Here is a 20639-nt window from a genome sequence, read left to right as displayed (position 1 = left end):
GTTGAGTTGATGCCAAAGAGCTCCATTTTGGTCTCATCTGACCACAACACTTTCACCCAGTTGTCCTCTGAATCATTCAGATGTTCATTGGCAAAATTCAGACGGGCATGTATATGTGCTTTCTTGAGCAGGGGGACCTTGCGGGCGCTGCAGGATTTCAGTCCTTCACGGCGTAGTGTGTTACCAAATGTTTTCTTGGTGACTATGGTCCCAGCTGCCTTGAGATCATTGACAAGATCCTCCCATCTAGTTCTGGGCTGATTCCTCACCCTTCTCATGATCATTGCAACTCCATGAGGTGAGATCTTGCATGGAGCCCCAGGCCGAGGGAGATTGACAGTTCTTTTGTGTTTCTTCCATTTGCAAATAATCACACCAACTGTTGTCACCTTCTCACCAAGCTGCTTGGCGATGGTCTTGTAGCCCATTCCAGCCTTGTGTATGTCTACAATCTTGTCCCTGACATCCTTGGAGAGCTCTTTGGTCTTGGCCATGGTGGAGAGTTTGGAATCTGATTGATTGATTGCTTCTGTGGACAGGTGTCTTTTATACAGGTAACAAGCTGAGATTAGGAGCACTCCCTTTAAGATTGTGCTCCTAATCTCAGCTCGTTACCTGTATAAAAGACACCTGGGAGCCAGAAATCTTTCTGATTGAGAGGGGGTCAAATACTTATTTCCCTCATTAAAATGCAAATCATTTTATAACATTTTTGACATGCATTTTTCTGGATTTGTTTGTTGTTATTCTGTCTCTCACTGTTCAAATAAACCTTCCATTAAAATGATAGACTGATCATTTCTTTGTCAGTGGGCAAACGTACAAAATCAGCAGGGGATCAAATACTTTTTTCTCTCACTGTATCCCTTCTATCCTAATTTTATCCCTTGTCCTTGTGCTTTTAATACTATCTCAGTGAGGCTGTGCATTTTTAAACATGGCACTCTCCAAAGGGATGGTATAAAATCTCCTCTCTCCTCCAGGCAGACAAAAGACAGGAGAACAATTAAGTCAGGAGCACTGCCTCGTTTCTGTCCGAGTAATAGGCCCAGTGGTGGCACTTTATTGAAATTCGTCAGACATTTCAAGAAGACGACGGAAGGGAAGGGGGTTTAAAAATAAAGATGGCACCAAGATCAATTACGGCTGGAGTATATTGTGACACATTTTCCTCTTGTGGATGGGCCTCTCGCTGAGTAGCGGGCGAGTCTGGCGACTGGTGTCATTACTCAGAGGGTCGGCGTGACACGACGCTGATGGAATATCGCGCATCCGTCCCCTCCCGACCACACTGCTTGAAGTTACTCTGGGCCACCTTGCTAAATGGGTTTACATTTTTAATTTGCTGCTCAGGAACCGAGATCACATCTTTGGAGGATAGCGTAGATGTCATTTATCTAAACTCCCAGCTGTTGTTCACCCCAGGGCTTCATGTGTAGACTTGGTGGAGAGGAGAGGCCATTTGGAATGTATTTGAAGACCAATATCTCTAAAATAACATCCCCAAAAATATTTTACGTTCCATGTTTTGGCCAATTTAATACCTGCTCCTCTTATGGACCTACCTAAAGTTTTTATAGAAGGAAGCAAATTTTAAGTGGGTAAAAATGGGCATCACGAGTGTCAGAATAGCCTACTGCATACTTATCGCAAGCTGTCTCAACCCAATGCATTTACATTTTACATTTTAGTCATTTAGCAGATGCTCTTATCCAGAGCGACTTACAGTAGTGAATACATACACTTCATTTCATGCATTTTTTATTTTATTTTTGCACTGGCCCCCCGTGGGAATCGAACCCACAACCCTGGCGTTGCAAACACCATGCTCTATGAACCTAGAACTGTCACGACTTCTGCCGAAGTCGATGCCTCTCCTTGTTCGGGCGGTGCTCGGCGGTCGACGTCACCGGTCTTCTAGCCATCATTGATCCATTTTTCATTCTCCATTGGTTTTGTCTTGTCTTCCTACACACCTGGTTCCAATCCCATTCATTACATGTTGTGTATTTAACCCTCTGTTTCCCCTCATGTCCTTGTCAGAGATTGTTTTGTTTGTTATGCTCGTGTATTATGGATTGGTGCGCGACGGGTTCTTGTACCCACTTTTATTTATTATGTACTTTGGTTTTGGAGTTTTGTTAAACGTTATTAAACTACTCCATTTATACCAAGTTCGATTCTCCTGCGCCTGACTTCCCTGCCACCTACACACACGGCATTACAAGAACTCTAAATTTCAACTTCTCACCCCTTCCCATCTCTTAAAACAACTCGCCTGACTTCCCTGCCACCTACACACACGGCATTACAAGAACTCTAAATCTCAACTTCTCTCCCCTTCCCATCTCTTAAAACAACTAATTTCCTGTGAGTACAGCGCAGTGCACAACTTACAGTAAACTTCCCTTGATCGACCAAACGTCCCTCCTCTTCCCCCCACACAGTTTGTCACTCCAATCACTATAGTCCCTATTAATGTGTGTGGATGCTTTATTTACTGAGCCAGCAGTTGCACACATGCAATGGCCTGCAGTAATTTATAACGTTTGCCATAAAAACCGCCACTCATCCACAGTGGGGAGGGTGGTTAGAGTGTGGATGGGTGTGGAGGGTGGTGGTGCGCTATCATGCAGCTCATCCTTAATGAGTGCGGATTAGAGGGGATGATCCAGGCTTTGCAAACCTCTGGTCCAGGGCTGGGGAGGTCAAAGCTCTCGGAAGCTTCGGAATTCCATGCCACACAAATACGGCACCAATAGATAATTGTAATAATAAACTAAACTACTTCACCCCCCCTCCCCCATCGCCACCCCTCCCCTTCCCAGAACCCCACCCCCTTCCCAGAACCGACCCCTGCTGCCAATCACCATGCCACACCAGCCCTATCCCCTCGCTCAATGACGACGGGCGTACTAAGCACTGATTATATTTCTCCAAAGCGATTTGTTTATTCATTTAATTATTTGCCGAGTCGTCACGTGTGAGAAGATGACAAATAATGTTTGGAAATAGGATTTCCCACTGGTCTTAGACAGAGGTTTTCTGGAATGTTCAACTAAATGTCAATATCTGCAAGCATCTATTAAATATGAGTGCCTTATGTCCCAATTTCATCCACAGGGCAAGTTTACAGGCTTGTTTCTTGGTCCCCTCGATCCCATTGGATGGGTGCCATTGTTTTCACCAAACAGCTAATCTTGAGATTTATGGGTCGATGTGAAGACGTAATAGTGATATCTTGGCTTTCCTCAGAGAAATATGGGATACCTTTAACATAGGCTACAGTACAGCCATACAAAACTTCTTCCACAAATGAGAGAAAAAGACGAATGGAGAGAGATGGATGGATAAAGAGAAAGCCGCAAGCTGGACTCAACAGTCTGAGCAGTCATAAACGTGTGTGTGAGAGAGAGAGAGAGAGAGAGAGAGAGAGATGATTTATAGTAATTAATCCTCTGCTGTGTCCAGTCCCCCTGGCCGAGGGACACATCTGTGACCAAATAATGCTTCCAATCCAATGTCACCAGCCTCCCACTGAAGGGCATCAGCAGATTTACTAGACAGATCGCTCCATATGATTTCAATCACTTTCTGACTGCACCCATTTTGATTTGAAGGAAACCTTCCATACGTGTTTGCCTATGGTAGAAGTGATCAGAAAAAGGACTTTTTGGACCTGAATACCAAAACATTCAGGAGATTGAGGTGATCAAAGTTGATCCATTTTGCATACCCCACCATGAGACATCCATGTCTTCATCACTGAAAAAGATAAAAGGTTGAGTTTGATGACATTTTATGATTTATACAAACCTAACCCCAGTTAACACAGTCATTCAGGGGAGCAGACTCATCCTAGGTAGGAGACTACTTCGGGGATATTTTAGCATTGTGAATAATACATCACCACCAATCGCCACAAGATTCAATAAGATTATTTATTGTGATATTGGGAATATCTAACTCCAGTCTGTCTGTGCGTTGTGATTTAGCGAACAGGGGGAAAAAACTGCCGAGACTTTAGACGGGCAGGTGCTCTAATTGAAATGTCACTCCCACCCCAATCCTACCCCACCAGAAGCACCTACAGGAGAAGGGGAAATGCTGAGGCCAACTACGGCAGACAGACAGACACAGCAGTAATTATTGTTTGGGGATTCGCTGAGAGCCAGCTAATATAATGGGCACTGTTGCATTTATCGGCGCAAAACAAACCCCCTAATGAAACTTGAATCAGAGTGGCTGCCGTGGAGTGGCTCGTCAGTCTGTGGGAGATTTTCCACAAAAACCAAGCATACAGGGCTGTATGATTGTTCAGGCCTTTTGATCTGTTGGTTATAATGTGATTCGCTAGAAGGGCGATCTGTGTATGAGGATATGTGTGCGGGGTGGAGGCGGTGGGGTGGAGGATTGTGTGTGTGTGTGTGGTGTGTGTGTCTAATTTTTTGAGTTATCAGGAGAGTTCAAGGTCAATGCTGTTTGGGCTGCTGTTTGAATTGCATCACATACAAAACAATACATATTATTGAAATGACATTGAACCAAACTGGACCCCAACTGATGGCCCAGCTATTTGTTTTAGTGCATGGATGCTGGATGGATCCTGAAACAGAGCTGCCCATTTGTTGAATAGGGGGGAAAAACATCACTTTGAACAACAGGTGGCATTTCAGACGAAGCCATTGCATCATTTAAATAAGTCATGAGGTAATTCAACATGTTCCTTCCTAACAGCCTTCCTAACTGGTTGCAAAATATATTTTTTTTTTAATGATAAACATGTAAATGATAGTATGGTAATACTTTACTATAAGGGTACATCAACTAATGCTTATTAATATAGCCCTATTGTAAAGTGTAACAGATTATACATGTTAATCACTTTTCGGACCTGCGTGACGGACTTGCTAGAGTGTTATTTTGGACATAGCTCCACATTTAAAGGATAAAAACAGACTTTTCATTCTTTTGTCAGATACAGTGCCTTCAGAAAGTATTCATACCCCTTAACTTATTATGTTACAGCCTGAATTCAAAATGGATTAAATAGATTTTTGTTTGCATCCATCTACACACGATACCCCAAATGACAAAGTGGAAACATGTTTTTAGAAATGCACATTTATTTATTGAAATTTAAAGAAATCCGAAATATCTTATTCACATAAATATTCACTCCCCTGAGTCAATACATGTCAGGATCCCCTTTGGCAGTGACTACAGCTGAGAGTCTTTTGGGGTGCTTTGCACACCTGGATTGTACAATATTTCCACATTTAAAAAAATGTTAAATTGGTTGTTGATCATTGCTAAAAAGCAATTTTCAAGTCTTGCCATAGATTTTCAAGACAATTTAAGTCAAAACTATAACTAGGCCACTCAGGAACATTTAATGTTGGCTTGGTAAGCAACTCCAGTGCATATTTGGCCCTGTGTTTTAGGTTATTGTCCTGATGAAAGGTGCATTTGTCTCCCATTGTCTATTGGAAAGCAGACTGAACCAGGTTTTCCTCTAGGATTTTGCCTGTGCTTAGCTCTATTCCATTTATTTTTTACCCCCCCCCCAAAAAAAAGACCTAGTCCTTGCTGGTGACAAGCATACCCATAACATGACGCAGCCACCACCATGCTTGGAAATATGAAGAGTGGTACTCAGTGATGTGTTGTATTGGATTTGTATTCAGGACATGAAGTTAATTTCTTTGCCACACTTTTTGCAGTTTTACTTTAGTGCCTTTTTGCAAACAGGATGCATGTTTTGGAATGTTTTTATTCTGTACAGGCTTCCTTCTTTTCCCTCTGTCATGTTGGTTAGTATTGTGGACTAACAACAATTTTAGTTGTAATTTTAGTTATTTTCTCCTATCACAGCCATTAATCTCTGTAACTGTTTTAAAGTCACCATTGGCCTCATGGTGAAATCCCTGAACGGTTTCCTTCCTCTCCGACAACTGAGTAAGAAAAGACACCTGTATCTTTTTAGTGACTGGGTGTATTGATACACCATCCAAAGTGTAATTAATAACTTCACATGCTCAAAGGGATATTCATTGTCTGTTTTTCTACCAATAGGTGCCCTTCTTTGCGAGGCATTGGAAAACCTCCCTGGTTTTTCTGGTTGAATCTGCGTTTGATATTCACTGCTCGACTGAGGGACCTTACAGATAATTGTGGGGTACAGAGATGAGGTAGTCATTCAAAAATCACATTATACACTATTATTGCACACAGAGTTAGTCCATGAAACGTATTATGTGACTTGGAACATTTTTACTCGTTACATTTTTTGGATTTACTCAATACTTATTGACACAAGATCTTGTAGATGATCATTTTCTCTACATTTGTACACATTTCTAAAAACATAATTCCACTTTGACATTATGGGGTATTGTGTGTAAGCCAGTGACTTAAAATCTCAATTTAATCCAATTCAAATTCAGGCTACCACACAACAAAATGTGGAAAAAGTCAAGTGGTGTGAATACTGTACTTTCTGAAAGCACTATAGTTCATCATCTCATGCCCAAAGTCCTTGGCGGACTCATCAGAGTTCCATTCTTCCAATGTCATTGAATTATCATCTACAATTTCCATGAAGTGGTTTTTTTTCTTTTTCATCTCATTTTACTAAAGCTGATTATACCGCTGATGTATCTCCTAAGCCATGTAATATTTACTGTTTGCATTCATAGGGTGTTGTTTCTATTTATTTTCGATAACGTCATTTCACCTATATCGAAATGAAAACAGAAATGGGATGAGTGTGCGACTGACCTTCCGCCCGCCGGTAGACAGTGGACGAATGCCAAGAGCACAGATCCTCTATCTGTCCGATATATTAGAGGAGCTTAGGTGAGCTTCCCCCCCCTCCTACCCCCTTCCCCTAACCCCCGGCTCCGTGGCAGAGGCCCAGGTTTAATTGCTGTGGGTCACAACAATCACTTTATGCCCTCAGAACATTGAGGAAGGGAGGGGGGGTTGGAGAGGGGAGGGGTGGGGGGGGGCGACAGGGTCACACAAGGTGACAGGTGTGGTGAGACGGGGGGGGGTGACGGAGGTTGCTATGGTTATGTCCTTTTCCAGTCAAAGACTTTCAGTGTGTGTGTGTGTGTGTGTGTGTGTGTGTGTGTGTGTGTGTGTGTGTGTGTGTGTGTGTGTGTGTGTGTGTGTGTGTGTGTGTGTGTGTGTGTGTGGTGGAGGAACCTCATTTGGAGAGACAGGGGGGCATGCACCCACCCAAACACCGAGGCTTAAGCAGGCGATGCTATTTCATTCGTCCAACATATTCAACCCACTAGTAAAGGTGTGTTTTTACGCTACAAGTACAACACTTGTTGACAGAGACACATTTCTTGAATAGATCAGACATTTGTGGTGTTTGTATTTTGGCCCATGTGCTAAGTCTGTTAATATACACAGTGTATAAAATATTAGGTACACCTGCTTTTTCCATGACATAGACTGACCAGGCGAATCCAGGTGTAAGCTATGATCCCTTATTGATGTCACTTGTTAAAGCAACCTCAATCAGTGTAGATGAAGGGGAGGAGACAGGTTATTAAAGAAGGATTTTTAAGCCTTAAGACAATTGAGACATGGATTGTGTATGTGTGCCATTCAGAGGGTGAATGGGCAAGACAAAAGTGCCTTTGTGTCAAGAGCTGCAACACTGCTGGGTTTTTCAACAGTTTCCCATGTGTATCAAGAATGTTCCACCACCCAAAGAACATCCAACCAACTTGACACAACTGTGGGAAGCATTGGAGTCAACATGGGCCAGCATGTTGACTCCATGTTGACTCTACTTGCACATTCATCTTCAGCACATCTACCATTCCAGTGTTTAATTGCTTTTTTGTAATTACTTCGCCACCATGGCCTATTTATTGCCTTAACTTACCTCATTTGCACTCACTGTATATAGACTTTTTGTTTTCTTTTGTTCTACTGTATTATTGACTGTTTTGTTTATTCCATGTGTAACTCTGTGTTGTTGTATGTGTCGAATTGCTACGCTTTATCTTGGCCAGGTTGCAAATGAGAACTTGTTCTCAACTAGCCTAACTGGTTAACTAAAGGTGAAATTAAAAAAAAAAAAAAAATCCCTGTGACACACTTTCGACACCTTGTAGAGACCATAGCCCGACGAATTGAGGCAGTTCTGAGGGCAAATGAATATTAGGACCGTGTTCTTAATGTTTTGTACACTCGTTGCATATAGTTATATAATACATGCCATTCAGCAGACGCATTTTACATATGGGTCGTCCCGGGAATCAAGCCCACTATACTGGTGTTACAAGTGCCATGCTCTACCAACTGAGCTACAAAAGGACACAAACGCATTTGCCTCACTACACCAATCCTGTCACAGTACTGGAGAAAGAAAAACAGAGTGAGAAAATCACAGGATGCAGGCTCTACTGAGATGTCTTTTCATCCGCGTTCCACCATCTCCCAATTTACTATGCACCATGGTGCTTGGCCATCTGTCTCAGCGGTGACTAAACTTCATGCCAATATGTTGCAGGGTCATGAGAAAACAAACCGGAGAGCTCTTTCCTCATGAGTGGAGATACGGCCTCGCCCTCGTTTCATACCAAAATGTGAGGATACGCCACTGCTTTGGCCGTAGCGTTAGCCATAGCGTTAGCCTAGCGTTAGCCTCTGTGCATTGTTAGCCTGTAACATAAGAGAGGGGGGCAGCAGTAGTGCAACAGCGTGTGCAGAGAATAAATGCCGTGCATTAAACAAATTCCCTTTGCGCTCCTCTTGGCAGCAGAGTAGCTGCGAAGGGGAGGACACACTGCAACCCAGATTGCCATACCCCCTCCATACACACATGTGTACACACACACATATACACACAATCTTTCACACACAGATACTCTCTCATTCTCTCTCTATCTGCCTCTCTCTCTGTCTCTCTCTTTATCTCACACACACACACACACACACACACAAACACACACACACACACACACACACACATACTGTACATCCCCCCTCCACTCTGTGCCCCAGCCCAGCTCCACTGGGGACTAGGCGCAACCCCTTTTAGCTGTTATGATTGGCCGGGCTGGAATTCAAGCGGCCCGTCAGGATGAGGAATCATGTCTCCCTGCTGGCCGGTTGTCGTGGTAACGATGGGGTTGCTGGGGGGCCTGTCTATGAACTGAGCTGAGAGAACAAGGAAGAGAATGGGGGGGGGGGGGGTGAAGGGCGGTTTAAGAGAAATCGAGGGAGGAGAAAGACTTTTCCGCTCAGTGTTGCTCAGTCATAATGCAACCGCGGCTGCCCTAGATCACACAAGGTGTCAGGCTGGCATGTATAATACACACTTTTTTCATAATCATATTATTACAGTATTCATTGTAATGTCTTATAAGAGTGATCCAGTGGCCTCTTTTAATGATGAGATACTCTTTACCTTTTGGTAAAGATAACCCCTCTGTCCCCCCCGGTGAGCGAAGTATCCACAACACACGTACAGACTGTGGTGCCTATGGCTCCACACTTACTGAGAGTATTGACAGAATATTGTGTGTGTGTGTGTGTGTGTGTGTGTGTGTGTGTGTGTGTGTGTGTGTGTGTGTGTGTGTGTGTGTGTGTGTGTGTGTGTGTGTGTGTGTGACATAGGAGAGACGAACTTGCCACGCATTGTCAAATGTACACACATGCGCGTGTACATGCAGGCTTACACACACGCGCGCATATGTGCACACACACGGACACATCCACGCATGTATACACACACTCTGGCCAGGCCCTCATTTTGGAAGATTTTTTATTATTTTTTTAAAGGCAAGTGGAATTTAATGCAGATTCACACTCCAGCAATGTTCTCCGGCAATCAGCCTTGCCTCGTTCGAGCGCTGCGATTCGCCGTTCGGTCACCGAAGGGCAGAAAATAAAAGTGAAAATCATCTAGGCGCTAAGTTTCTCCACTCAAAGAGGCCGTTCATTTGGCAGTCCCTTTCATTAACATTTCTCTTTCATTTCTCCCTCTCTGGTTAAAGGTACACTTGAGCAAAAAGGAGAAGACAAAGCCACTGAAACAACTGAAGATATGAAGCTAAAGGGCTTTTGAAAACAAACGAGAGGTAAGTGGCTCTAAACTTTGCATGGCCCCGGCCTCCTCCATCTTGGAGGAAGGGGGAAGAAACGACAGTTAGTGGCCTAATTCTGTTCCAGCTCGAATTTCTCTCGGCCCCAAAAGAATCAATTGTACTTTCTTCCTCAAAAACATTGCGTAACACTCTCCAACTTTACAGCTGTGATTCCTTTTAGGCCTATGTCTACCACTATTACTGTACTTTAAAATGGTGCTATTACCACTATGGTACTATAGAATAAAAAATGCCAAAACCCCAACAATCATTACTTGTTAACCTACTACTAGTACTACTACTACACTACTACATTTTTTTAAGTATTTGAGTATTTGCTGTGAAATTATTAACAGATTGGTAGTAGTAGTAGTAACAACCTCTACTAGTCAACCATCAGTCCAATGATTTCCACTCTATCAGATGTGTGTGTCTGTAGCAAGAGGTCAGAGTGCCACCACTCAGGTTAATTTCTCCCCCTGTCTGCGCAGGTCATCCATCTGTATTGACAGCTGTGTCCAAAAGAGAGAGAACCATCATCCAACTGTCAGATCAGGTTAATGTTGAGGAGCGTTGTTTACCCTCTGTAGTCCGGTCTACCTGCCTGCACATTCCTCTCAGTTCTCAGTGTTTCATTTCCCGAGGTTGGAGGACACCAACTCTCCAGTATCAGCATTCACTGCTTCCTTCTGGGTATTACCTCGGTTTTTGACTACTGACAAATGTCATTAAGTTCGTACTTTCAACACTGATGGAAATCTTCTATTTAAGCACATTTACCCATAGTTTAGGTTGGAGGGCATTCACTTTTTAGCATCACTATTCACTGCTTCCTTCTAGGTATTATCTTAGCTACCTGTGTTTTTAAATATTGACAAATCTCATTGACATCAACTTTAACATGTAACATATTTTATACACTGCATATTGATTGAAATTACATTGACGCACTAATCTTCCATTTAACATCATTTTGGTGGATTTATTTGCGTGTTACGCTTGCAAAAAAAACAAAGATAGAAACCTACTCTTATGGGATACGGAAGAAAACAGACGCCCGCACTTTGTTAGGGATGTCAGCACTACCGTACAGTTAGCAACTAGGCAGACTGATGGTTTCTTGGTGTAAGCACTAGCAGGCCGTTCTCCAACACTGTCTTAAGGCACACAAGCAGCAGTATTAATAGCTGCATTCAGCATATTGAGGGAGATGATACTTAGGCCCTCAATGACCTGCTTCGTTTAACTGTGAAAGTGGAGAACAGAGAAGTGCCACATCTGGACCCACTGGAGCAGCGGCAGCACTCAATGTGGGAGAGACTGGGAGCAGAGGGAGGGAGGCAGTGGGTGAGGCCAGGGGGCTCAAGTGTGTGTGGTTGGGGGAAGGGAGGAGGAGTGTGTGTGTGTGTGTGGGGGGGCGATATCTGTGTGTGTGGGGGCTGGGTGAGTAAGTGTGTGTGTGTGTGTGTGTGTGTGTGTGTGTGTGTGTGTGTGTGTGTGTGTGTGTGTGTGTGTGTGTGTGTGTGTGTGTGTGTGTGTGTGTGTGTGTGTGTGTGTGTGTGTGTGTGTGCTTGTGTGTGCTTGTGTGTGCGTGCGTGCATACAATAATGGGAATTATTTCAATACATTTTTGCAATTCAGGCATTTGAAATGAAGACTAAGAATAACAACCATCCAAAAATGTCCTAACGCGTTGACTTTTCAAAGAACGTACAAAGATGCTTGACTTTGCCTAAAATCTTTCGGATCATTTGTTTATCTTCTTGACAAGGTGTTGGGGCCTTCACAAGCTGTGGTATTGGCTAGCTAGGTGTCATTTTATTGTGATTGTGGGGGTTAACTGCTTCCTGCTTAGTGCTTAGATTAGGCTCGAATGGGCAATTCTTTAAGGGCTATGCACCTGAATGAACAAGGAGTACTACCTACCATTGGGTGGGGTTTGGCATGGATAGAAGTGAAAGAGCAGTACTTGTGAGAGCTCTAGCGGGGCTCTAGCGTGTTAGGCCTCTAGCGTGTTAGGTGCGTGTTCATCTTTACTACTAGCATTGGGTCGGACGCCGGCGCTCTGTTTTAGCGGCAGCTAGCATGGCGGCCTTGTTTGATGGTCTGTTTAATGTGCCCGCCAGCTGCCCTGTGCGCTCTAGGCCTGTGAACCGTCCCCGTAATACACATCATAAAGAAAAACCCTGGAAATAAACGACCATTATTCAATTATGAACGCTCCAATTATTTACAGCTGTATTTAAAGAAATGTAAATTAACCTCAAGTCTTGAGGTAATGAATTTGATTACTCCGGAGTATATAATTTCATGCTATTTGGGAATCAAAAGGCGTATTTTCTTTTTAGATGTTCCCCCCACCAGTAATGCAGATCCAGCCTAAGCAGTGTGTCGCATTTTAAAAGAGGATCATTTATATGGTTTGGGGAATATTTGTAATCATTCCAAGGCGTTACATGAGTTTGTTTGTTTGTCTGTTCGTTAAGGGCTTTGTGTTGTGTGTATCCCATTTTGGAATTCAGCCAGGATTCATAACGGTTATTCAATTCAACCCAACTGTTAATTTCACAAATGACAACCATTTTATACGGCTCCTAACCTCACATTAGCATGAGTCACTGGAAATCAAACCACCTTAAACTTTACCACTGCACAAAAAACCAAACTACTTTCTCAGGCCACCGCAGTATACTTTCAAGCGTCTTTTCCCGAGTTGACAGACAAACAAAGAGAAATGGTTGGCAATGGCGGGTATAGCCTATACAGTAAAATCTAGTTTGGAGATGCTATCATTTAGCATTTTATTAACAAAGCCAGACCAGTTGTGCGGTGCCCAAGGGACCGGCCTACTAATCCTGAGACAGGCAGAGTGAATGGTCTGTGGCTCAGACTTGCCAGCCTCAATTAGCCCTGGTTGAGAGCACAGTGCTGTGTGGGCTGAATCCATTCTCTGCCTGGGTCGGGCCACAGTGTAAACACTGCTCGGTAGAGCCATGCTCTCTGAGGCAGCCATGTTGTTTTCATTGAGCCCTTTCCATTGGTGTTGACTCCAGGCTCTAGCTATGTCCTTGTGTTGGTGTCGTACTTGACTTGGTGTTTCCGGATGTGTTTTCACAGTTTATGAGTGTATATGCATGAGCACGGTTAAACAGTTTATATTTACATTCAAACCTGCCTCATTCTCACATACCCACATGAAAAAAACTATAGTATACTATGGTTAAATACTATAGTATTTACTGTAGTGTTTTTGCAGACTTTACTGTAGTATTTACTGTTGTTTTGCGGACATGACTGTACTATACTGTAGTTTTTACAGTTCACTATTGTCTAAATACTGTAGTAAAAAAACTGTAGTTATATACTATAGTAATTACTGTAGCATTTTTGCGGACTGTAGTATACTGTAGTATTTACTGTAGTGTTTTTGCAGACATTACTGTAGTATTTAATATAGTGTTTTGTTTTATTATCATTGACATAGCAGTGGGGGATTTGATCGAGGTATACTACAATGTGAAGTAAAGTATTCTACAGTATAATACAGTTTACTACATAATTTTATAGTAAGTACTGTAGTGTTCTAGAGTAAACTGTAGTATCGTTTCATGTGGGTACACAGTGCAAGAACCCGAACGGGCAGGTCTAACCATGAACAGGCTGACCCCACTCTAGTCTGTGAGAGTAGAATCCCCCATAATGCCTCAGTCAGTGTCAGTGGTGAGCAGTGCTGTATTTGCTCTACAGCAGCGGCGTTGTGCTGACCTCGTGAACCCATGTGTAAACAGAGTGCCGTGGCTCCCTCAGTCCAATATTCCCCCTGCACCAAATAAGAACGACACAGCCAGCCAGCCAGCCAGTTAGCCAAAGGTCTGGAGAGAAACAGCCCCTGGCTTCACTCATCACTCATCACTCACAAAACAGTTCTCCTCTCATAGAGGTGTGGAAAAGCTGACTGTTCTCTCTCTTTCTCTCTTCTCTCTCTCTCTCTCTCTCTCTCTCTCTCTCTCTCTCTCTCTCTCTCTCTCTCTCTCTCACACTCACTTACTCGTCTTCCTCTCTCTCTCTCTCTGACTTTCTCTCTCTGTCTCTCCCTCACTTACACACCTTCCTCTTGCTCTCTCTCTCTCTCGCTCTCTCTATCTCTCTCTCTTTCTTCCTCTAGCTCTTTCTCTCCACTTGTGGATTTCTCCATGGTATTCACACACTGGCAAATGGCAGTTGAGTTCAACAAAAGCTGAGGTGAAGAAAGGACTGAGATAGACAGTAAGAAAGAGGATGAGTCATTGAGAGAGAAAAATAGAGAGAGGGAGAGGGAGAGAGACAGAACAAGAATGATAGATAGAGGTAAATGTGTTTGATTACAGAAATGCACACAGTTAATAGCTTCCTCTGTGCTGTCTAGTAATATGTCTGTCGATTATTATCAACCACTCATATTTCCTGGTGGGAGGGACCCATTTCCTCCACATAGACCACACCCCTTGTTCCACTGATGAGTGTGAGAGAGTGTTCGCTCTAGCCCCACTTGTAACAAACCTGATGCAGCTGATCAACCAGCTAATTATTAGAAAATGGTGAGCTAAATTAGGGCTGGAGTGAAAAACTACAGGACGGTAGCTCTCCATGAACAGGGTTGGACAGCTCTGCACTAACACAAAGAGGTCAGAACTGATCTCGACTCACAATACACCCCTATCTCCAAATCAAATGCCCGGTCACAGGGCCACAGTCAATATTAATAGCAAATCTAGCACAAATGACCCCCCTCCCTTCATCGCTCCACACCCCCACCCATTCCGCTGCTTGTGTATCAAGGTAATGAATTCATAATCTCTAGCCGAGGCCTTTGTAGATCTCTATCGCAGTAGAGATAAGAGAAGCATCGTTCTGCTCTAATAGCTGTCAGTCTGCCTCTCTTCCTGCTCCTGGCTCGGCCTGTCTCTCTCTCCCTCTCTCTCTCTCTCTCTCTCTCTCCCTCTCTCTCTCCCTCTCTTTCCCTCTGTCAAACAAATGTGTGTGTGTGTGTGTGTGTGTGTGTGTGTGTGTGTGTGTGTGTGTGTGTGTGTGTGTGTGTGTGCGTGTGTGTATGCATCAGTGGAGGCTCCTCAGAGGAGGAAAGGGAGGACCATCCTACTCAGCGAATATCTGAAGACAACACCTTCCGTAAACTTACACAGTAATTATGACGACTTTCAGAGGACAACCTATCAGAGCTCTTATGGTATGAACTAACGTCTTGCCCATCCAATCAAAGGGTCAGAGAATGAATCTAGTACTGAAGGCATAAGCTACAGCTAGCTAGCACTGCAGTGCATAAAATGTGGTGAGTAGTTGACGCAAAGCGAGAGAAAGACAACAGTTGAACCGTTTTAAACAAATTAAGGAGAAGCTGCAGAGAGAGAGTGAGAGAGAGAGAGACAAAGTTGCCAGGATCACAAATACAAATTCCATCTAGTCACCGTTGCCCTAGAGCACACAAAAAAACTATACATACCTCGGCCTAAACATCAGCGCCACAGGTAACTTCCACAAAGCTGTGAATGATCTGAGAGACAAGGCAAGAAGGGCCTTCTATGCCATCAAAAGGAACATAAAATTTGGCCAAAATGTGATAAACACCAAATTGAGACTCTGCATGCAGAATTCTGCAAAAATATCCCCTGTGTGCAACGTAAAACACAAATAATCAATGCAGAGCAGAATTAGGCCGATACCCACTAATTGTCAAAATCCAGAAAAGAGCCTTTAAATTCTACAACCACCAAAAAGGAAGCGATTCCCAAACCATAACAAAGCCATCACCTACATAGAGATGAACCTGGAGAAGAGTCCCCTAAGCAAGCTGGTCCTTGGGCTCTCTTCACAAACACAAACAGACCCCACAGAGCCCTAGGACAGCAACAAAATTAGTCCCAACAAAATCATGAGAAAACAAAAAGATACTTACTTGACACATTGGAAAGAATTAACAAAAAAACATGAATGCTATTTGGCCCCTAACAGAGAGTGCACAGTGCCAGAATACCTGACCCCTGTGACTGACCCAAACTTAAGGAAAGCTTTGACTATGTACAGACTCAGTGAGCATAGCCTTGCTATTGAGAAAGGCCACCGTAGGCAGACCTGGCTTTCAAATAAAATAAAATAAAATTGTATTAGTCACATGCGCAGAATACAACAGGTGTAGACCTTACAGTGAAATGCTTACTTACGAGCCCCTAACCAACAATGCAGTGAAAAAAAATATGGATTAGAATAAGAAATAAAAGTAACAAGTAATTAAAGAGCAGCAGTAAAATAACAATAGAGAGACTATATACAGGGGGGTACCGGTACAAAGTCAATGTACGGGGGCACCGGTTTGTTGAGGTAATAAGTACATATAGGTAGAGTCATTAAAGTGACTATGCATAGATAATAACAACAGAAAGTAGCAACGGTGTAAAAGAGGGGGAGGGGGGGCAATGCAAATAATCTGGGTAGCCATTTGATTAGATGTTCAGGAGTCTTATGGCTTGGGGGTAGAAGCTGTTTAGAAGCCTCTTGGGCCTAGACTTGGCGCTCCAGTACCGCATGGCGTGCGGTACCAGAGAGAACAGTCTATGACTAGGGTGGCTGGAGTCGTTGACAATTTATAGGGCCTTCCTCTGACACCGACTGGTATAGAAGTCCAGGATGGCAGAAAGCTTGGCCCCAGTGATGTACTGGGCCGTTTGCACTACCATCTGTAGTGCCTTGCAGTCGGAGGCCGAGCAGTTGCCATACCAGGCAGTGATGCAACCTGTCAGGATGCTCTCGATGGTGCAGTTGTAGAACCTTTTGAGGATCAGAGGACCCATGCCAAATCTTTTCAGTCTCCTGAGGGGGAATAGGTTTTGTCATGCCCTCTTCACGACTGTCTAGGTGTGCTTGGACCATGTTCGTTTGTTGGTGATGTGGACACCAAGGAACTTGAAGCTCTCAACCTGCTCCACTACAGCCCAGTTGATGAGAATGGAGGCGTTCTCGGTCCTCTTTTTCCTATAGTCCACAATCATCTCCTTTGTCTTGATCATGGCCAGGTCTCTGACCTCCTCCCTATAGGCTGTCTCGTCGTTGTCGGTAATCAGGCCTACCACTGTTGTGTCATCGGCAAACTTAATGATGGTGTTGGAGTCGTGCCTAGCCGTGCAGTCATGAGTGAACTGGGAGTACAGGAGGGGACTGAGCACGCGCCCCTGAGGGGCCCCTGTGTTGAGGATCAGCGTGGAGGATGTGTTGTTACTTACCCTTACCACCTGGGGGCGGCCCGTAAAGAAGTCCAAGATCCAGTTGCAGAGGGAGGTGTTTAGTCCCAGGGTCCTTAGCTTATTGATGTGCTTTGAGGGCACTTTGGTGTTGAACTCTGAGCTGTAGTCAATGAATAGCATTCTCACATAGGTGTTCCTTTTGTCCAGGTGGGAAAGAGCAGTGTGGAGTGCAATAGAGATTGCATCATCTGTGCATCTGTTGGGGCGGTATGCGAATTGGAGTGGGTCTAGGGTTTCTGGAATAATGGTGTTGATGTGAGCCATGACCAGCCTTTCAAAGCACTTCATGGCTACAGACGTGAGTGCTACGGGTCGGTAGTCATTTAGGCAGGTTACCTTAGTGTTCTTGGGCACAGGGACTATGGTGGTCTGCTTAAAACCTGTTGGTGTCACAGACTCGGACAGGGAGAGGTTGAAAATGTCAGTGAGGACACTTGCCAGTTGGTCAGCGCATGCACGCAGTACATGTCATGGTAACCCATCTGCCAAATGGAGTACGAGGGAGAGCTTTGTATGTGGAGTAAAGGTGGTCCACAGTATTTTTCCCTTGGTTTGGTAAAACAGATATAAGTTTCCCTGCATTAAAGTCCCCGGCTGCTAGGAGCGCCACCTCTGGGTGAGCGTTTTCTTATTTACTTTATTGCGGAATATAGCTTATTCAATGATATCTTAATGCAAGCCTCAGTCTGTGGTGGTATGTAAACAGCTACTAAAAATACAGATGAAAAATCTCTAGGTAGATAGTGTGGTCTACAGCTTATCATGAGATACTCTACATCAGGCGAGCAATAGCTCGAGACTTCCTTAGATATCGTGCACCAGCTGTTATTTACAAAATACATAGTCCGCCGCCCCTTGTCTTACCAGACGCCGCTGTTCTATCCTGCCAGTACAGTGTATAACCAGCCAGCTGTATGTTGAGAGTGTTGTCATTCAGCCATGACTCCGTGAAGCATAAGATATTACAGTTTTGAATGTCCCGTTGGTAGTTTAATCTTCGGCATAGGTCATCTATTTTATTCTCCAAAGATTGCACGTTTGCTAGCAGAATGGATGGAAGTGGAGGTTTATTCGATCGCCTACGAATTCTCAGAAGGCAGCGCGCCCTCTGGCCCCCTTTTCTCTGCCTCTTCTTCCTGCAAATCACGAGGATCTGGGCCTGTTCCCGAGAAAGCAGTATATCATTCGCGTCGGGCTCGTCAGACTCGTTAAAGGAAAAAAAGGATTCTGCCAGTCCGTGGTGAGTAATCGCAGTCCTGATGTCCAGAAGTTATTTTCGGTCATAAGAGACGGTAGCGGCAAAATTATGTTCAAAATAAGTAAAAAAATAAGTTACAAACAACTCAAATAAACAAACAAAAAAACACAATCGTTTGGGGGATACGTAAAACGTCACCCTTCTTCTCTGGTGCCATTGTTACACAAGAAAAGACAGGCTATGTGCACACTGCCCACAAAATGAGGTGGAAACTGAGCTGCACTTCCTAACCTCCTGCCAAATGCGTGACCATATTAGACCCTCAAAGAATTTGAAAACAAATCCAATTTTGATAAACTCCCATATCTATTTGGTAAAATACCACAGTGTGCCATCACAGCAGCAAGATTTGTGGCCTGTTGCCACAAGAAAAGGGCAACCAGTGAAGAACAAACACCATTGTAAATACAACCCATATTTATGTTTATTTATTTTCCCTTGTGTACTTTAACTATTTGCACATCATATGACATTTGAAATGTCTTGATTCTTTTGGAATTTTTGTGAGGGTATTGTTTACTGTTAATATTTGTATTGTTTATTTCACTTTTGTTTATCTATTTCACTTGCTTTGGCAATGTTAACATATGTTTCCCATGTCAATAAAGACCGTAAATTGAATTGAATTGAATAATTCAATGTAGATTTTTTCTTCTTAGTTTACCTTTCACTTACTTAGCTAATGCGGCTAATTTAACCTACTCGACAACCTGACTCAAACAGAGAGGAATGCTATCTTAGCTAGCTGGCTAAGGCTATTCAACACTGCAACTCTTCCAACTCAAGGTAAGCTTTCAGTTTTATTAATTTATTGCCACCGGGGCCCGCCGGTGTAATTGCTAAACTGCTTGTTGTACACTGTACTGCATGATTGTACACATTGATTGGATTGTGGGTTTACTAACGTGTTAGTTCTAGTTTGTTGACTATAATGTTAATATAGTGACAACGATGTAGGCTGTGTAGCGGTTAGCGCAGCATTTCCCAAACTCGCTCCTTGGGACCCCAAGGGGTGATCATTTTGTATTTTTCTCTAACACTACACAGTTAATTCAAATGATCAAAGATTGATAATTCGTTGATTTTTTTAATCAGCTGTGTTGTGCTAGGGCAAAAACCAAAACGTGCCCTTGGGGTTCCGAGGACCGAGTTTGGGGAAACCCAGTTTTTAGCAGTTATGGTATGAAGGTTTGGCTTGGACAGGTTTTAGCACCTGGTCACAGACAGCTGTTATGCTGTGCACTAAAGTCCACAAGCGAAGGGAAAAGGTCAGAGGAGGAGAACGCGTAGATGCCAGAAGGAATTATACAATGAGCAAAGTGATGATGCTGTATGTAGCTGTGAACTGTGTGTGGGTGATCAGGAGTGTATTGATTCTGCCAATTCGAATGCAAAATGTTTCTTAAACGGAAGCAAATGCAACGAAATGGGGAGGGACCTACCTGAATTTGGCCTTTCACATTTTGCAACTGTTTGGACAAAAGGTTACACCCCAGATCAGCTAGATGCAGGCAAGAGTGTTCAAGACGGTATTTAATTTGTAGGGCAAATTCATGCACACAAAAAAAGCGCCCTCCCTAATCTTGAATTGCACTGAACGCCACTGGCGCGCATGTGTGTGAGTGTGTGCATGTGGAAACCAATCGAGCCATCAGCAGAGGCCCCAGTACTGCTCCCTCACAAAGCTACAGTTCTCAGCTCTCTGTGTGTCCATCCGCCAAGATGAAAATGGTGCGAATTCCTCTAAAAAAGACCTGGGGCCTTCTTCTTCTTCTTCTCCTACACCTACCTGACAAACTCTCCATCACAGGGGGAGTAAATAGTGCCATATGAGGAACTCTAAGTAACTGAAGTTGCCAGCTGGCGCTGCCACCCCTCTGGGTGACACAGAGGAACAGAGGAGGAGGGGGACTGTAGAGCATCTTTCATTTTCCTGCACATGTGTTGTCACCTGAAAACAGAACAGAAGAGAAT

At 43.7% G+C, this 20639-nt stretch overlaps 1 protein-coding gene across 2 annotated transcripts in view; it reads left to right on the top strand.

The window, feature by feature from the left end:
* LOC115157974 (receptor-type tyrosine-protein phosphatase S) overlaps positions 1–20639 on the top strand; it is a 280182-nt gene that overhangs the window by 45942 nt on the left and 213601 nt on the right. Inside the window, exon 2 of one of the 2 annotated variants that reach the window (XM_029706362.1) lies at positions 10026–10109. The exons of the other annotated variant lie outside the window; for it this stretch is intronic. The gene's annotated coding sequence lies outside the window, so the exon portion shown is untranslated. The remainder of the gene's footprint in view (positions 1–10025; positions 10110–20639) is intronic. 2 annotated transcript variants of the gene reach the window in all.

The sequence above is a fragment of the Salmo trutta genome, chromosome 22 (genome assembly GCF_901001165.1).
Source record: "Salmo trutta chromosome 22, fSalTru1.1, whole genome shotgun sequence".
In the NCBI taxonomy this organism is placed as follows: Eukaryota; Metazoa; Chordata; class Actinopteri; order Salmoniformes; family Salmonidae; genus Salmo; species Salmo trutta.
The sequence above is the reverse complement of the archived record's forward strand: the minus strand, read 5'-3'. Positions and strand labels throughout refer to the sequence as shown.